General features: G+C 47.3%; 1 long non-coding RNA gene across 1 annotated transcript; it reads left to right on the top strand.

Moving 5' to 3' along the window:
• Nucleotides 1-338: 338 nt before the first annotated feature.
• On the top strand, nt 339-4,767 carry LOC116272801. The gene is made up of 3 exons (XR_004181364.1): nt 339-916; nt 2,516-2,688; nt 2,839-4,767. It is a non-coding gene; the product is annotated as an uncharacterized LOC116272801 (long non-coding RNA).
• The last annotated feature ends 586 nt before the right edge of the window (nt 4,768-5,353 follow it).

The following is a 5,353-nucleotide window of genomic DNA, read 5'->3' as shown; positions in this document are numbered from 1 at the left end:
CCCTTCCTTCCTTCCTTCCTTCCTCCCTCCCTTCCTTCCTTCCTTCCTTCCTTCCCTCCTCTCTCCCTTTTCTTTCTTGTTTAGAGATGGGGTCTTGCTCTTTTGCCCAGGTTGGAGTGTAGTGATGTGATCATAGCTCACTGTAGTCTCAAATTTCTGGTCTCAATTGATCCTCCCACTTCAGCTTCCCAGGCAGCTGAGACTGTATGTGTGCATCACCACACTTGGCTAATTTGTTTTTTAAGTTCATTTTTTGTAGAAATGGGGTCTCCCTATGTTGCCCAGGCTGGTCCCATAGTCCTGGCCTCAAGTGGTCCTCCTGCCTTCGCCTGCCAAAGTCCTGGAATTACAAGCATGAGCCCCTGCACCCAGCCAGAATTCGACCTTTCTAAGCCCTTTCATTCTATTCAGTCATCCTCAATGGGTTGAATGATGCTCCCCCACACTGGGGAGGGTCTGCGTCTATGCTTAGTCTACTAATTCAAATGCTAATTTCTCTCAGAAAAATCCTCACAAACATACCCAGAAATAATGTTTAATCAGATATCCGGGCATCCCCTGGCTCAGTCAAGTTGACACAAAATTAGCCATCACACACAGTAAGAACCTATACCAACAGCCAGACTCTGTCAAGTCCCTGCCAGTCACCTAGCAACAGGCAAAGTGTTTAAGGCAGTGCTTCTCACACTTCGATTTGCTCACAAACCACCTGGGGGTCTTGCTAAACTCGAATTCCCATTCAGTAGGATTTGGGTGGAACCCCAAACTCTGCATTTTTGATACGCTTCTAGGTGATGAAGAGGCTGCTGGTTTACAGACTGTACATTGAGAAGCAAGGTCTTAAGATATACTGACCTTGAGCTTTCCCAACAATCCTTGAAAAGAGAGGGTTCTGCGAAGGGAAGCGACCTGTCAGGTAAGGGACCTCTTCAGTTACCCTACATTGTCAAGTGAGTGATGTCCTTAGGTAAGTACCCTCCCTAGGGTCACACGGGTAGGTACATGGTAGAGCCAGAATTTGAACACCCATATCCCCCATTCCAAAACTCCCATTATTCTCAAATCTGCTATAACTGCAACCACATGGGTGATTTCTCTAACATTTTTCTTAAAGTGTGTTTTGCATCATTATCTTATTAGGTAAAAATTGATTAACAAGATGACTTCTCTTCTCCCAATCACCAGACTATAAAAATTGCTTTTGTGTTAAACTGTTCTGATGGGATTGTGGGAAGTAAGTGAATGTGAAAATTCCTTGGAAGGATGGCAGATAATGAGCATCTATCACACAAGCTCTTACTGTCTCTAGCTCAGCACAAGCCAAAGACGTTTTACAGTGGCCTAAAATTGCAGTCATTTTTACCATAAAAATTTGTCACTGTAAGAGTAACACAGTCTTGACGGGTCTGCTATTACCTTGATAAACATTTTCCACCGGGCGAAACTCTGAGCGCCTGTTCTCACTTGCACACTGACACTGTGCTCAACAAAGCTGTAGTATGTCTGGCTCCTGCTTTCTTCACCCTTGGACACGACCATGTAGAGAAAAATTCCAATTTAGGATGCGTCTCTCCTGGTCATGCTTTAGAAAACCAGGAGAATATATATCTCAGTCTATGTGTTCTTATTTTAGGAAAAGTTAGGAAAGAAGAAATTATTAAAATAAGTAAAATGAAAACCAAACCTCAGCATAGTCAGAGAGTCCAAAGGGAGTGGGGGCAGAATGAAATGGATATTATTTCACATTTCTTCTTTGCTCTGTTTTAAGATTTTGTATTTTTATTTTTTGATGAAAATATGCACCTAAGGTGACACTGAAAATCTATACCCAAGGAACAGTATCAATTACAAAAAAGGCCCTGTCATCTAATTTTTCAAGGAAAAGCAAAAGTACGTTTATATCCAGATACTTGGGACAGAGAGGTTTTATCGCTGATTGATCTACAACGGCCACTGTTTGCCACTTCATTTTGGGTGTGCAGACAGACTTTGCTTCATTTTGGCTGTGCAGACACAGACTTTGCATTGACAGACGAAGCTCAGGTTGTCTTGTCACAGGTGGTCTCTTAGATCACGTTAACCTAAGAACAGGAGCAATCAGGGGTAGAAAGTCCAGCCCTGTGAACTGGGCTCACGACTTCTTCCCAGGCCTCACTTTGCTCAGGGGTTACACTAATGGGCTTTACGAGGTGACCTCTAGGATCTTTTGTGACTGAAGTTTAGAAGTAAAGAACCAGGTTGGCTGTGAGAAGATGTGTTTTGCACACAAAAAGCCAGCCAGGGAAGGCCTTGGTTTAATAATCTACCCCTTACTATCGTGTGACACCAGGGTCAGAATCAGATAGAGAGCTATGGCTGCAAAGAACAGAAAATTTAGTGGGAACAGGTGTGACCAACAGGGAAATTTGTGAGCTCAAGCCTTCAAAAATCCCAGAGATAAACAGCATCAGGAATGATTGGATCAGGCTGTGGCTCAGTTTCCCTCAAGTTCTCTTGGTTCTTTTCTCTCTTATAGGTCATGATTTCAGGCTGTCTTCTCTCACGGCAGCAGAGAAGGCTGCAGTGGTTCTAAGAGCTGCATCCTGTCCAACTTATCCAGAGGAAACCATGGAAAAGCCAGGAGCCCAGGCAACATCTTACCTTTCACTGGCCCACCTGGGCCAGGTGCCCATTCTTGAATCAGTCAAGGTCAGAGAGTGGGAAGAGCTGGCTGCATCAGGCCAATCACAGCCCACTGCTGGGGCTGGGGGCAGGGTCCGGGCTACGGGCTACTGGGCTGCGAGATTTGGGGTTGGGTGAAGAAGGGCCTGGTGAATTGTTGCTGTAATCTTCCAACAGGGGCCCAGCGCAGGGAGAAAGTCACTCCACCTCCTTCCACAAAAGAGAAACAGTCATAATCTTCTTCCAACCTTGCCACGTTGTCGTAAGGACCGAAAGAGGTCGTGAGAGGCAAAGCTTTGGTATGAGCAAAGCCCTGCATAACTTAGCGGGAGGAGCAGGCACTGCAGCTGCTGCTGATCTTGTTATTAAGGTACCCAAATTTGTTTACTGTGAAGTTGGTTCTTTCTGAATGACGAAGTGCCTGGTGTCAAATATCTCAATCAAGGAAACTAAAAAATTCTATTTCTTTATTGTGAAATCGATATTGCATGAAATTGATTTTTTAATTAAAATTAGTTTTCATGACACAATTAATACATAAGTGTATTTCCCTGTAGGAAAACCAAGACATTAAAGACAAGCTCAGGTCTCCATTGATCTCCCCCAGGCTACCAGCCTGCCCACAATCATTGCTGGGTTGGGCGTGAGCCTTCTCAGGGGCTTTTCCTAAGCAGTCGTCTATATGGTTACTCAGACAAGATATAGAAATAAATTCAACAAATGCTTATTAAGTACCCACTGTGTGCCAACCGTCACCTCCATGGAGCGCACATTCTGCTGAATGAGGCAGATGAAAAATAAAATACAGAGCAGAGTCAGAAATGGAAGGAACCCGGGTGGGGACTGGTGGTTATGGTCAGGGGAGGCCTCTGGGAGGAGGTGGCATCTGAGCAGAAGGAGGTGGTCATGGGTCACCTGGAGGAGGACTGGTCCCCCAGAGGGGACAGCAGGAGCAGCAGCCTGAAGCGGGAACATGCTGCATTTCCAGGGCATGGTGGCTGGTGGGTGGCATTTGGGGAATGGCAGGAGCAGGGCAGGGAGGACAGGAGAGGTGGGGAGCAGAGAACAGCTGGGCAGGGCCAGGTCTGTGCAGCCTGGGCTTGGAGTGGACTCTGGAGGCTTTCGGGCAGTTGATATATTTATGTAAGTGTGTCCCAATCCATCTCATGTATTATATAGAATGCTCTTGAGGGGTTTTGAAACACATGTATATCCGTGTCCATATGTGTGTGTGTTTATATGGGTGAATTTATGCCTGTGTCCGTGTGTGTGTTTATATGGGGTGAATTTATGTCTATGTCCATATGTGTGTGTGTTTATGTGGGTGAATTTATACATTGTTTGCATCCTCCTACATTTTTCCTTTTCACGCAGGGCAGCCCAGACCCCGTTGATGTGAGGGTTGCACGAGGTTCTGCCTCATTCCTCACTGTGCCTAGTGTTCCTTGGGGAGGCTCCACCAGGGCTGGCTTTGGCTCTTCTGTGTTGATGGGATTTCCAGTGGGTTCCAATTTTCTGCCATTACAAACAGCCCTGCAGGTCCACGTCTCCTCATGGACGTGGGAGGATCCTCCAGGGCACAGCTGGACCCAGGGCATAGGCATTTGAAATCTTTCTTGTTCCTGCCACTATCTCTTCTGAAAGGGACATCTGACCTGAGATCGTTCCCTCTGGGGTGCTCATCAGTGGGGACCCAGCAGACACCCTCTCGGGGCTAAAATTCCTTTAGATATGAACCAAGTTGGGTTCACCCTGAGAATGACCCCTGAAGGCCAGGCTGAAGTCAGGTGCATGCAGGTCCCCCAGAGAATAGCAGATTCTTTCTATCCACGTCCATGCAGGGGCTGTTGGGTATGAGTTGGCTGTGGGGAGGCAGGACATGCCCTCTTTGCAGAGTGGTGGGAGCTGGCACACACCAGGCACTATTCCCCATGCTCTTATGGGGAATAAGGGCTCACTTAGTCCTCACACCAACCCCATGAGACACGGGCACTATTACTAAGCTCCCCATGCTACAGATGGGAAAGCTGAGGTAGAGTGGTCGAGGCATCTGCTTAGGGGGGCAGTTTGGCTCCAGAGACCATGTTCTTAAATCACAGGGCCATTTGGCTCATCCAAAGAATCGTGGCTAGAGGAAGGAATCCTAAATCAGGGACTTATACACAGTCAACCCCAACACACACACCCTCCCACACACACACACACACCACACACACTCCCCGCCACACACATCCACACACCACACACTCCCTCCCACCACACACACCTACATGCCACACACCACCACACACACGCCACACTCACACCTTTCTTGATAATAATACTAATTGCCACACAATACCACACACACACATACATATCATTGGTTCTCACACACACACACACCACACACACCTACATGCCATACACACACCACAATAATACTACTGCTTACACCACACACATACATCACATACCCCTCCCACACACACACCACACCACACACACCACACACATCCACACACCACACACTCCCTCCCACACCACACACTCCCCACCACACACACACACACACCACACACACATACATCACACATATCCCACACACACACACCACACCACACCTACCCCCACACACACCACACACACCCCGCCACACACCACCCACATCCACACACCACACACTCCCTCCCACACCACACACACCCCACAC

The sequence above is a fragment of the Papio anubis genome, unplaced genomic scaffold (assembly GCF_008728515.1).
Source record: "Papio anubis isolate 15944 unplaced genomic scaffold, Panubis1.0 scaffold2052, whole genome shotgun sequence".
In the NCBI taxonomy this organism is placed as follows: domain Eukaryota; kingdom Metazoa; phylum Chordata; class Mammalia; order Primates; family Cercopithecidae; genus Papio; species Papio anubis.
Note: the sequence above shows the minus strand (reverse complement) of the source record. Positions and strands in the feature narration are given on the sequence as shown.